Raw genomic sequence first — 14,362 nt, 5'->3', positions numbered from 1 at the left:
AAATAAACAGAAATATACCTGATCATGTCTAGCTAAACATTCTGATCTACTTACACCTTTGGGCTGTTAAAAGTAGTTCTAGATATGATCTGATGATTTTCATATCTGGTTCAAACTTTACACAGCATTCCTGCTGCCCTGTCTCTTCAGCCCAGAGAGCAACAGACAAAAGGAAAGTTTATTTCCCAATTTTAAAAAGTTCTACCTTCCGAATGGCTTTCGGTCAGGTGCCCACTTAATTTTCTTTACCCCGGGGGACTTTTTAACTCTTTACAGGTAAAGCAAGTAAAGAACAGTTACCAAGAGGGATTTTACAGCTAACTGGCTGGCTCGGTGTCCATCAAAGGGAGCTATCCCCCCACCCTTTATTTATCACAGCTTTATGTGCAATTTAATTGTTTTAGAATGTGCCAGATAATTATGGCAAAATGTACCTCTAGCAGTGCCCAGTGTACAAGGTATGTCATTGTGTGATTAAGCATTGTGTTCAAAGCTAGTTCCTGGGGAAGGTGAGTGGGGCAGTTGCCCTGGATGCCAACTTTTTCTCAATTCCACAGCTAGCAATGTCTTTATTCAGTGCCTTGGGTTATTCAGTGCCACTGTGTTATTCAGTGCCTTGGGTTAAATGTTCAGTACATTGCATTGCAAAATACACATACCCATCTCATTAACAATAATTCCCTTCATATATTTGAAACAAAGAAATTGCCGTACACTGGATGAGAACATTTGTCAAGTTAGAATAGCATCCTGTTCTCGGCAAATGTCTGATGCTTTATAGTAATAGGAACTACGCATAGCGAACACCTTCTGAGATTTTTATTCAATTGTCTTTATATTCTTGGGAGGAAACATTTTTCTTGATACAGATAGATGATCTCTTTGCAAGCTCTAGCATGAGATTTGATTGCCCATATCATTAATCTCACTTGCATAATGTTATGAATATTGATAAAAATATCCAATCTTTCTTTTTTTTTCTTTTTTTCTTTTTTAATCCAGGCATAGTGTTGGAGTCAATGAATCTTCTGCAGAAAAGTTAACCCAAGTATGTTGAAGAGAAACCAGTTGTAACTTTACAGACACAGAGGTGAAAAGACTGAATCAAAGCTATGTTTATTTGGTCAAATAATAAAATTAAAATAGTACTAATCCTAGCTAAAGGGTTTGAAAAATCCACTCAGTAAAATTAGGCTTACATACATACTAGATGGCTTAATTCTTCACCCCCTGTTCAGTTTCCTACTCACCAATAATAATTGTGTGGATTTTTGAAGCCCTTCAGATGGGATTAAAACTATTTTAATTTGTCACATATAGAGTCATTATTGTAGTGAAAAAAACCTTCCAAATGTGACTCTGTGCAGCTCTGTGACTGAGTCTGCAGACAGACAGCTCCTGTGTCTCTCATATGGTTCATAGATTTCCCAGAGTGAAATTAACTAGTCCCAAGTCAGATACATTGACTAAACTAAATCTGAAACTGACAGGGCCTGTACTTTTCAATTTGCTGATGACCAAAGCAGCATCCCAGGCAGGCACTTGGGGTAGTCACAAGGAGGAAGTGTCTAAAAATAGATTCTTGGGGAGAAGAGGTATAGTAGCTGCTAAACTCAGAGGTTCCCATCAGGAGGCTCTGGGTCAGGAGGGCTCAAAGAGAGAAGGAGACCTCCCTTTTCCTCCTAGTAAGCCAGAAGCAAATGGAGAACAGCTTGAGATTTCAAACACCTAGTAACCAGGAGCTGACCTGAACTATGAAACCCCAAAGAAATTATTGTGAGAAGCACTCACTGTTGCTGTTATTTTCCTCTTGTTTCAGGATAGTCTATTTTAAAGCTGGATGAATACTGAAGAATTTCTCATTAGTGTTCATTTAAATTTCAAAATGAATTTGCTAGGCTGTGCTCGCAACCCTTGTGTTCATTGTCTGAGGACATTTGAGTAATCAAATTTTATATGTGTGCGTATGTATATTCATACAATATAAATTTACAGCCACCCACTTGAGTCAGTGTACTTGAAGTGATACCTTTTATTTTATACTAAGAGCAAGTGCTGTAATTTTGGGAAGAATACATAATGAAGTAGCTGAAACATCTGCTTTAAATAAAAAATCAGCTTAATCTTAACTATGGAAGTGGGGCTGGAGCTTCCAAATTATTCAAGGGTTTGATATTTTGCTTGACCCCATCACTGGCAAAGGTACAAATTACTTAATTCTTAACTTTCTGGTGGTGAAGACATGCACAACAAGAAACGTGTATACAGTATCTATATTTTGGATTGAAAAACTGAAAAATCTCTTTTGGCAAATATAAACGTTTAATTCATTCTAGAAAGCTAATTGATATCCTGAGCCAAAAGGAACTGAGATCACAGAATGCCAAACACAGATTAGGACTGTCCTCAGGTTTTTTCCAATTCTCATTAAAACAACAACAGTTAATTCAGTTCTGAAAAAGACGTAGTTTGCCTATTATGTACCACTTACTCAGCTATTGTTCTTTCTGATGCCTGACAATTGACATCATGGTCTGTGCACAGCAAGGGTTCAAGTGGGGGGTAAAGAGGATATTTTTTTTTTCTTCCCAAATTGCCTGAGTTATTTAGAATTAACACTAGTATATCTAGCTTCTTTAAGGTGACATGTTTTTCCATGTTCAAAAAATCCAAACGTGACACCATTGTTAGGAATGCATGTTCACTATTTACACAGAAACTTTGAGAAGGAAACTATATTTTTATTTTCATCTACGAGGTTTATTTTTTAATCTAACTCATTTAGCTGTGGTAGGTTTTTATACCGTGGATGTCATTATGTTACCTAACAAACTCAGAATGAAACCCAGTAAAATCACAAGGCTCTATGTGGTTTCCCATAAAAGTGAGACCAAGCTGCAAATTTCACATTATTTTGGGTAAAGATAGGCTAAAACAAGGAAACTTTTGTTTAACCCCTCCAACCCATGCCCCCAGACCTTGTGGTATTCAGATAGAATGGGACTAGAGGGTGCATCACTTGTACTTTTGATTTTCAATTCATAAACCTAAAATCTGAGAGCCTTTGCAGAATTGAAATAATCCCTCTTCTCCCCCCTCCTCCCCCTTCATTTTTGTGTACATTTAATTTTGGAGTGAAATCATAAACTCCCCATATTGACTTGAAAGTTTGTGAAAGCCTGGTTTGAATGTGTGACAAAAGCTAAAACGGGTGAAAGTCAAAATTTTGCACATCTCTAATCATTATGAAAAGAAATATTATTGCCTGTGGAAAAGTACTGGAGAGTGCCTACATAATTCAGAATGAGATTCACACAGATTTTCAGCCGATATAGCACTCTGCAAAATGGTCTTCGTTTTGATCTCGTATGTAAATACTTTATTAGTAAGTATTTATTTTTCCAATAGCACACAAATGTCCTGAGTGCAGAGTGCAGTACAAACACAGAAAAGACACACCTTGCACCCAGATTCTATAATAATCACTACAAAATTACTTTTCACCACATTGTTCATTTGCTAATTCACGTTCTCCAAGGTGATTAATATCCGTTTGATTGCACATTAGAATATCTTGCTTACGCTGTTTTATGAGAAGTTTAGTTTTTCATGTTTTGAATACTAACCATGTAGAATAACATTCTAGGCCATTTAATTGTGCAGTACAAATACAATGTAATGTAATCTCAATGTTCTTTTTATGCATGAGAAATCAATTTCCCCCCTCTCCTTTTCTGAAACAGAAATGCTACATTTTTTCACCTCCTGCTGACCCTGATTTTCTTATTGATCTATTTTATAACAATTACTATAACAATGGAAATGATCTGCAGTAATCTTTTATTAGGGTTCACTTTCTAATCAACCATAGCATGGACAAGTTTTTATGAGAAAATGGGGCGAGATGTTTTCCAAATATTCTTCCATGCAAATGGGCAAAAGAAACACTTAAAACCTCTGAATTATTTATTGCTTATGTATTAAAATAAAATATTCCATTTTTGCAGGACAGTTGTTAGGTGCTGCACAATTTTCCAGTAGCACCAGCAAATGTTCCTTTGTCTTATTTCATACGTTCTGCAGCTTCTCGGTGAGCAAAAATATTCATTAAGTGAGATTTGTATCCTAGGCCAGTTCAGGCTTCAGCAAACAGAACTTGTTGCATCTTTACACATGTACAGCTTGCCCAGTCACCTTGTAGCCAGGGGTGTGTGCAGGAATTTAAATCTGACCACTTTTGGAGTGGCATCTTAGAGCAGCGACCAGGGGCTGGGTCAGTGGCCAAGGGCTGGGTGAGCCGCTGGGGCTGGAGCAGTGGCCAGGGCTGGATCTGGGGCTGAAGAAGCAGCTGGGGCTGGGTGCAGGACTGGAGCAGAAATACATATTTTTAAATGAATATTGGGGGGTGAGGGATGTCCCTGCTTGATCCCCCTTTGTGCACTCCCCTGCTTCTGCCAAAACAGTGAAAGGCTCATAATGGAATGGAATGTAGAGCCAACATTACTTTCTGGTTTCAGAGTAGCAGCCATGTTAGTCTGTATTTGCAAAAAGAAAAGGAGGACTTGTGGCACCTTAGAGACTAACAAATTTATTTGAGCATAAGCTTTTGTGAGCTACAGCTCACAAAAGCTTATGCTCAAATACATTTGTTAGTCTTTAAGGTGCTACAAGTCCTCCTTTTCTTATTACTTTCTGGGTAACTTTATACTACTTACATAATCCAAATACCCTATTTATACATTTAGTTTCATCCTATGTAACCTCTGTGTTCCTCTTTGGTCATTCTTTATCACTAGGTGTATTTAAAGTTAAGCAATATATTTTATTTCTTAAGGATTCAGTTGAACCCAGTTGCACAATGCAGGGGGAAGGAGAGGGCAAAAGATGTCTTCTCCCCACCCCTTGTCTCATTCCCAGGTGCAGGGCAAGGCATCATTCAATTCTTTACTCTCAAGTTACAGAAGGGCTACAGAAGTCCAGAGCAACTAATGGTATAATGACTGTCATCTCTGTTATTACCAGGGATTGAAACCAGGACCCTCCAGAATTAAACTACAGGTGTCTACGGCTTCAGTCTAAAGGATTTAGGGCCAAGATTTTCCAAATCTGGTGCTTAAATTGAGGCTGCTAAATGAGGGACGTGAGTTTTCAAAAGTGCTGAGCCACCCTATAGCTCTTTCTGACTGATGCTGAGTTTTTCAGGTGCAAATTCTGGCTCTTGTATGTAGGTGTTAAATTGCTTGTACCTGCAAAGTTCTGGGTGCATGTATGTGAGTATGCAATTTTGCACTCATTTTAAAGCTGCCGGACTGATCATTTACACCATAGAGTCAACCGAAGCAACACAACTCTCATAGATGCTCACACCTAGGTAATGCACGTGCAAAATGTTCTCAAAAACTAGCACAATCAGAACAAGAACAGAAATGACTCTTGTATGTCTCAATTTCTTGATGATTGAGTATAATTGCCCAGGAAGCTATACAGTTTCATAGTTGTAGCACAAAAAATGTGTCTGAAGGTTCTGCAGTGAAAGGGATCACTGCTAAATTTTGCTGCCTTTATCTACAAGGAATCCTTCAAAGGATCTTCCAAAGTCCTTAACCAGTTCATCAAAGTTCTGTAACACTGTGTTTCAGGTTAGGCACTTTTTAAGGGATTTTGCTAGATAGCAAGTAGTGTCATTAATCAATTCATTCAATGAAGAGAAAAATAGATAGAGCTCGTCATTGTCTAAGTGACTGTGAAGTAGCAAAGGCTTTATTTCAAAGACAGATATGGAACCAAACATCTGTTACGTGTTTCTCACAGATAACAGGTTCAACATGTCCAATGATCTGTGGTGTGTCACAGGACAGTCAAGTCTAACACCTTTCAGGACTAATAGGTTCTGGGGAAAAAATAATTCTTTTTCTTTAGGAATATCACCAGAGCTGAAGAGATTGGGGAAGGGGGGGCATGGAGAGAGAAGCACAAACCCTGCTTCTGCTTAGTCTTGTGATATATGAATATCACAAGGAGGGAATATCACAAGGAAGGGGGGAGGGATAGGTCAGTGGTTTGAGCATTGGCCTGCTAACCCCAAGGTTGTGAGTCCAATCCTTGATGGGGCCATTCAGGAATCTGGGGGAAAAAAAGGGGGGGGGATTGGTCCTGCTTTGAGCAGGGTGTGAACTAGATGATCTCCTGAGGTTCCTTCCAACTCTGATATTCTATGAATACCAGGTCCTGAATTTACATAGCAATAAGTTTATTTTGTGTGTGTTAATACTTGTGGGTGTGGTGCCCTGAAGTCTCAATTCTTGGGCCAGATATTCAGCTGGTATAACTTGTTGTAACTGCATTAATTGGCATAGCTCCATGAAATCTACACTGGTTCAACATCTTGGCTTTCTCTGTTTAGCCACTCCTTCCACATAGTGCATGCAGTGGCAATGTCAATCTTCCCCACCAATGTCTCACCCTTAACTGGAAGGCACATTTCTAAGGGTGAGTAAATAATCCAATGTCAGTCAGTACTGACAAACCCAAACGTCCAAAAAATCATGAGTCAAACCTAAAAAATCAAATTGCTAATAGAACATGATTATAAAAAATCCCCATGCATATATTTTGGGTTCTTTTTATTTGCCTGCTGATTTCTGAGTCTTTTGGGGTTCATGTTTTCAACCTGTTCTGTACAACCATGAGGACTAGAAACTTGTTTTTTCTCTCTCCTATAATCACATGACTCCAAGAGTTGAGGGCTTTAAGAAAATCATCCAACATCTCTAGACTTCTGACAGTTGGCATTACTGATTCATAATAACATTCCCCAGTCTCTTGACTGAGGGACCCACTCCAGAAATCCTTAATCATTCAAGCACTGACATTGTCATCTGTATCCTGCTGGTGACGGAAGGCTTTCTGGAATGAAGCAGAACACCCCTGTGCTCCGGTTTGTGTGATTTAATTAAGCTTGTTGATGTTATAGCTTAGTTTTTTCTAATTCACCTCCAAAATTTTTAATGTTACAGCGTTGCAAACGGCGATATTGTAGTTCTTGTGAACATTTGGTATTTTTCTTAAAGGCCCCGATCCTGGAGCTATGTGAGAATCCTATCTTTCATTTAAAAAAAAAAGTTTCCAGCTCTTCCATTTGTGGAGGAAAGCTTGAAAATATGAACTTAAAAGACTCAAAAGTCAGAAGGCAAATAAAGAACCCACCATTTATTATAGATTTAAAATATCATGGCTTTTTTAAGCCAATCTGGTGATTTTCTTGTGCACCTGACAAGATTTTTGAGCACTTACTATTAGCAATATTGATGCTATTGCTGCAAATGAAACAGTATGGACACATGTCTGCTAGTAACTGAACTGAAGTGACCAAACTAATTTTCTATAAGCCACTAAATTGTACCTCTTTTCAGTTATGTGGTTGAGATTTGAACTGTTGTTTTTAGACTCTGATCCTGCAATTCACTCTGCACAGGAATACCACCTGCCTCTGCACAGAGTCTCACTGAAGTTAATGGGGCTCCGGGAAAGCCGTGGGATCCCATTATTGCCAACCCCCAATGTTCATCGCAAATGGTAATAGCACACATGGTGCAATCACAAATGTGATCCCAGTGACAAGATGTTACTGTTGAAAACTTATAATTAGATTTTACATTAAAATTATGGGCAGCTCATTTGTAAATGAAAGGGATTTTCACCTAAAAAATGAATCATTCATCTTATCAGTTGTGTCAGAAGTGTCATACAAGTTGAGCAACCTTTTCAAAAAGGAAGACCCTAAAGTTGGCCTTCTAAATCAATGGCCTGACTTTCAAAACTTCTTAGCACCCAGCAGCTCCCACTGATTTCTAGTGAGAAGGAGTTACAAAGGTGCAGAAGCTAATCAGATACAACACTGACAAAATCAGCTATTACTTCAGAGTACCACAACCAGCTCTTCCTGCATGGGATTTATTGCCAAGGAGGTGATTTTTCTGTGGTGTACGCTACACCTGCATTCGTTAAAAGGGAAAAAAATACAGTCCCCACAGTAACTAGAAAGTTATCTTCATTATATCTCCACCTGAGAAAGCTTTGTTGTTTTTTTCTGAGAAAAAAACGTAAAATAAGGAAGGATGATGCTATATGATTCACTACTTTACTGAAGGCCCTTGGAGAAATGTCTGCTGATGGAACAAAAAATTCATCTCTTTCTGTGTTTGTCTACACAGATCATTATCGTTTGTAATGCCAGCAGGCAGGATTTTTTATTTTTTTTTACAAAGATGTGTTTCTATGTTCCAAGTGGTAAAGATGGAGGTAGCACCAAGCACAATAAGAAGGAAGTTGGTGATTAAGGCCCTGGACTGGGACTCAGGGAATATGGGCTCAATTCCTGCTCTGCTGCAGGCTGCCTGTGCCATCCGAACAAGTCACTTAGGCTACATTTGCAGACACATTATTGGCAGTGGCATGTAGTGTACAAGTAGTTACACATTGTGGTGAAAATTTTGCTACATGTGTCAGTGAAAGGCTCGGGGGGGGGGGGAGACAACTGGGAAAGGCTGAGCCTTTATCAAAAGCCATGTTGACTCTTTCCCAACGTATCATGTTCATCTATGTTTCCGATAATTCTGTTCTTGACTATAGTTTCAACCAGTCTGGCTAGTACTGAAGCTAGGCTTACTGGTCTGTAATTGGCAGGATTGCCACTGGAGCCTTTTTTAAAAAAAAATCAGCATCACATTAGCTATCCTCCAATCATCTGGTTCAGAGGCTGATTTAAGTGATAGGTTACATACCACAGTAAGTAGTTCTTCAATTTCATACTTGAGTTCCTTCAGAACTCTTGGGTGAATACCGTCTAGTCTTAGTGTCTTATTATTGTTTAATTACCAATTTGTTCTAAAACCCCTTCTGTTGACACATCAGTGTGGGAAGTACTTCACATATGACACCCAAAGAGAATAGCTCTGATGTGGGTATCTCTCCTACATCCTCTGCAGTGAAGACCAATGCAAAGAATTCATTTTGCTTCTCTGCTATGGCCTTGTCTTCCTTGTATGCTCCTTTAGCACCTTAAACGTCCAGTGGCCTCTCTGATTTGACAAGCTTCCTGCTTCTGATGTACTTAAAAAAAAGTATTGTTAATTTTTATGTCTTTTGCTAGTTTGCATTTCAAATGATTTTTTGTCTTCCTAATTATACTCTTACGTTTGACGTGACCGAGTTTATGCTCCTTTCTATTTTCAAAAGTAGGATTTTAAAAGGATGCCTTTTTGCCTCTAACCTCCTCTTTTACTCTGCTGTTCAGACAAGGTGATGTTTTTGGCCTTGTCATAAATATAAAGGGAAGGGTAAACACCTTTAAATCCCCCCTGGCCAGAGGAAAAACCCTTTCACCTGTAAAAGGTTAAGAAGCTAGGATAACCTCACTGGCACCTGACCAAAATGACCAATGAGGAGACAAGATACTTTCAAAGCTGGGGGAGGGAGAAACAAAGGTTCTCTCTGTCTGTGTGATGCTTTTGCCAGGAACAGAAAAGGAATGGAGTCTTCAAACTTAGTAAGTAATCTAGCTAGATATGCATTAGATTCTGTTTTGTTTAAATGGCTGAGAAAATAAGCTGTGCTGAATGGAATGTATATTCCTGTTTTTGTGTCTTTTTGTAACTTAAGGTTTTGCCTAGAGGGATTCTCTATGTTTTGAATCTGATTACCCTGTAAGGTATTTACCATCCTGATTTTACAGAGGTGATTCTTTTACTTTTTCTTCTATTAAAATTCTTCTTTTAAGAACCTGATTGCTTTTTCATTGTTCTTCAGATCCAAGGGTTTGGGTCTGTGTTCACCTATGCAAATTGGTGAGGATGTTTATCAAGCCTTCCCCAGGAAAGGGGGGTGTAGGGTTTGGGGAGGATTTTGGGGGGAAAGACGTTTCCAAGCGGGCTCTTTCCCTGTTATATATCTGTTAGATGCTTGGTGGTGGCAGCAATAAAGTCCAAGGACAAAAGGTGAAATAGTGTGTACCTTGGGGAAGTTTTAACCTAAGCTGGTAAAAATAAGTTTAGGGGGTTTTCATGCAGGTCCCCACATCTGTACCCTAGAGTTCAGAGTGGGGAAGGAACCTTGACAGGCCTCTTACTTTTTCTTTTATTTGGGGTCTACATTTTGTCTTATAAAAAATGAAGAAGTTGAAATCTATACATAATCTGTCAGTTTTGTCAGAAATTAAACATCGGATCATCCCAAAATGAGATTTTTAAAAAAAAAAATTGTCACAGGGAATTTTGAAAATTCAAGGTTTGATTTCTAAGCAGAATGAAAACTAATTCTGAAATCTCAAAGTGCTCTGCAGAATGAAATTACCATTCTCTAGTAATTTGAACAGCTCTAGTAATATATTTGTAATCAGGGTAATAAATAGGTGTCACTATGTAGTGTCATATTCTTGCACTTTGTTTGAAACTCTTTATATTCAGGTGCTAATAATTACTAGGTCCTCCTTCAATATGTTCATGGCCCATGGAAAAATGTTTTGAATATGGGAATACCAAGACAGTATTTCTGATCAGCTTCCTCCCACCCCTGTAGTTTCACCACCCAGCCGTACAAACTATGACCCTTACCCACTGCACTCAACCCCCATCACCATGCATTTTAGCTAGCCTGAAGTGCGGCACTCATTGTGCGGCATTCCAGACAGGAAGGCTGAATATGACAACAGGACAGATGCAAATCTGTGATTCTCCCGTTCCCCACCCCACCCCCTTCCCTCCTCCCACATAGCACAGATGTATCATGCCCTTTCTGTTTCCCCAGCAGTTATGTTTCTTTTCAATAAATGAAATTTTTGGCTTTGAAAACACTTTATTGCATTAAGTTAAAGATACCGTAGCCCAGGAAAGCAACAGGCACCGCAAGTCAGTGCATTGTACGTAGCAAACACAGATGCCTACTAGCATTGGAGCCACTGCACTTCACCTCCTGTGTAGGGCACCAAACATTACTGGTGGCTTTCAGAATTGAATTGCTTCCTCAAGGCATCCTTAATTCTTACACCCCTGTGTTGGGCCTCTCTAATAGCCCTGGTCTCTGGCTGTTCAAATTCAGCCTCCAGGTGTTGAACCTCTGTGGTCCATGCCTGAGTGAAGCTTTCACCCTTCCCTTCACAAATGTTATGGAGAGTACAGCACGCGGCTATAAACGTGGGGATGGTGTCATTGGCCAGGTCCAGCTTCCCATACAGACAGCTCCAGCGGCCCTTTAAACGGCCAAAAGCACACTCAACAGTCATTCTGCACTGACTCAGCCTTTTGTTGAACCACTCGTTGCTGCTGTCAAGGCTCCCTGTGTAGGGTTTCATAAGCCATGGCATTAAAGGGTAATCAGAGTCTCCAAGGATCACAGTGGACATTTAGACTTCCCCATCAGTGATCTTCTGGTCTGGCTTGCAGCTTCCTAAACAAGCCTGTGCTCTGAAAGATGTGTGCGTCATGCACCTTTCCAGACCAACCTGCGTTAATGTCTATGAAATGCCCACTATGATCCAAAAGCACTAGGAGAACCATAGAGAAATACCCCTTCTGATTTATGTACTCGGAGGCTAGGTGGGCTGGTGTCAGAATTGGAATATGCATCCCATCTATCGCCCTCCGTAGTTAGGGAAACCCATTTGTGAAAAACCAGCCACAATGTCATTCACGTTGCCCAGAGTCACAGTTCTTCTGAGCAGGATGCGATTAATGGCCCTGCAAACTTGCATCAACACTATTCCAGTGGTCGATTTTCCCACTCCAAACTTGTTAGCAACTGATCAGTAGCTGTTTGGAGTTGCCAGCTTCCAGATTGCAATAGCCACCCGCTTCTCCACCGGCAGGGCAGCTCTCAATCTCGTGTCCTTGCACCGCAGGGTGGGGGTGAGCTCAGCACACAGTCCCATGAAAGTGGCTTTCCTCATCCGAAAGTTCTGCAGCCACTGCTCATCATCCCAGACTTGCATGACGATGTGATCCCACCATTCAGTGCTTGTTTCCTGAGCCCAAAAGCAGTGTTCCACTCTGGGGAGCATGTCCGTGAATGCCACAAGCAATCGCGTGTCGTACGCATTACGCGAGTCAACATCACTGTCAGTTGGTAGGTTAAGGAGTAACTCGACTGCAATTCATGACGTGCTGGTGAGACCCATCAGAATATTCTTCACAAGTTCAGGATCCATTCCCACAGACTGAAAGGGAAGACAGAGCACGTAGTACAAAAAACGTTGAAAGATGGCGCCAAATGTGGACGGAAGCACAGGGGATGCTGGGATGTGAATCGATGCATCATGGGGCGTTGGGACAGGACCCAGAATGCCCGGCCCCCCCTGCCCCCTTCCCACAAGCCACAGCGCCAGAATGGGTAGAGGTGATCTGTGGGATAGCTGCCCATAATGGACTGAACCCAATGCCGCTGCAAGTGCTGCAAATGTGGCCACGCCAGTGCGCTTGCAGCTGACAGGGTGAACACATGGCAACGCTTTTCCTGAGGTCTCCGAGGGCTGGTTTAACTCAGAGCGCTCTACATCTGCAAGTGTAGCCATGCCCTTAGATTCAGCTACTTGTGCCTGATGAAGTGAAGCTGTCCTTGTTTTTATAAAATGATAGGGTATTTTCAAGAGAGGTTTGCTTCCTGATGTCTGTCAACTTGGGAGTTTAATATATATTGCTGCCATTGGCTCCATGTGTATCTCAAACTGGTAGAGTAAGCAGCTCTGCCACTCATGTCTGATTAAATGAAATCAATAATCCTGTCTTTGTTTGTCTTAAGCAATGTACTCATGCCAAGCTTTCTGCTACACTAATTAGTCTGAACCTCTTTCTTTGTTTTGTTATACTGTAGCAACTTTATACTACCAGAATCTGGATTTTTCTGGTCTCATACAGTGTAGCTGCAGGCGTGTATTCTTCCCTCAAGAAAGTTTGATTAAATAATTGTTATGCAGATAACCAGTGGGAGATCATGTTTTATTATGTGATACATTGACTGAATCATTAAAAGAAACAGATTGTTTTAGATATATTCACATGTGAATGATGATGATGATATTCATGTGATAAATTGCAGAGCTGCAATGTTATTGGTGTGTGTACAAGTTTTGTTTAACTGAGTGCACAGGCAGTTATATTTCAGGGAAATGTTAGTTGTGGAATAGTGCCATTTTAGAAGTTGTTAACTATACATTAGACAAGTTGATTCACGATGTGCATCGCTGAACCATTTTTTTTTTTTTAGTGGCAGAGCTGCTATCTGCAGGATATATACACACACTATGTGTAAACCTTGCAGAAGAACTTGGGACCCACCATTAGTTGACACCATCAACCCTTCTGTATGAGAAAGCACCTTGCCAGCAGTTTATAGGTGGGTAATTTATGGTTCTTGGACAAGAAATCCTCTCTTGATGAGCCTTACTAATACCACCTTCTCCCATTTTGGGGAAAAGATTATTGAGAGGGTTATGGCAAAGTAGTTCTGACAATATCTGTATCCCAAAGATTTTCTAGGTCTTTTAATCTGATTTTTGTCCTGGGTGTAATACAGATACCAGTTGGCCTACTTGGGCAGTCATCTTTCCCCACAAGCAGCTGTACCCTTTGCTAATCTCCCCTTTTGGTTTCCTTTATATTATTACTTTAATGCACACTTATATTTACTTTAATACTCTCAAGGATTGAGTTAAGTGAAACATTTCAGTGGAACAGAGTTATATTTTTCTGGCACTGCCAGACTGCTTCAGTATCCTGATACTCGTAAAGCTCAGAGATAAAAAGTGATCAAATTCTCATAATAAGAAAAACAAACAAAAATCAATTCAGGCCTGTATATGAAATACCTTGTCACAGTTAATCAGAATCAATCTATCAAACCACATATTTGTTTACTTTCTGGAAAATAAGTTCTGATAATCTATAGCTTGAGGCAGTTAATTTTAAATTGGAAGATAGGTAACATTGCATACAGAACTTCTGAATTCTCTGTACACTAAGTGCAAAAGCAAATATTCTAATCCAGTGAGCTATGGTTTCACTCTTATGCTGGATCTTCTAAAAGGTTCTCTTTAGAGTTCTCTCATGCTGGCATCTAGTGACTATTAACTAAGTATGAGCATTTGAGGAAGGATGCGGATGACACAGAACACAGATTGCTCTGGAGCCGCAGGGAAGTGTGGGTATTTTGTTTCTTGCTCTGTTATTTTGTTATTTATTCCTGGATTATCCCCCCTCCATCCCGCCGCCAAAACAAACAAACAGCTGTTAGAGAAAAGCAAACAAAAATTAGAAATAATGATGGACTGATTCTTTCTGCAATCTTATTCACAGATTCTGATACTTCCAGGGAC

General features: G+C 40.0%; 1 long non-coding RNA gene across 2 annotated transcripts in view; it reads left to right on the top strand.

The window, feature by feature from the left end:
- Window positions 1-14,362, top strand: part of LOC141982696 (uncharacterized) — a 60,092-nt gene that overhangs the window by 32,480 nt on the left and 13,250 nt on the right. The window contains exon 3 of one of the 2 annotated variants that reach the window (XR_012638178.1): window positions 13,255-13,383. The exons of the other annotated variant lie outside the window; for it this stretch is intronic. This is a non-coding gene — a long non-coding RNA (uncharacterized LOC141982696). The remainder of the gene's footprint in view (window positions 1-13,254; window positions 13,384-14,362) is intronic. 2 annotated transcript variants of the gene reach the window in all.

This window comes from Natator depressus, chromosome 2, assembly GCF_965152275.1.
Source record: "Natator depressus isolate rNatDep1 chromosome 2, rNatDep2.hap1, whole genome shotgun sequence".
In the NCBI taxonomy this organism is placed as follows: domain Eukaryota; kingdom Metazoa; phylum Chordata; order Testudines; family Cheloniidae; genus Natator; species Natator depressus.
This window is presented reverse-complemented; position numbering and strand designations above follow the sequence as displayed.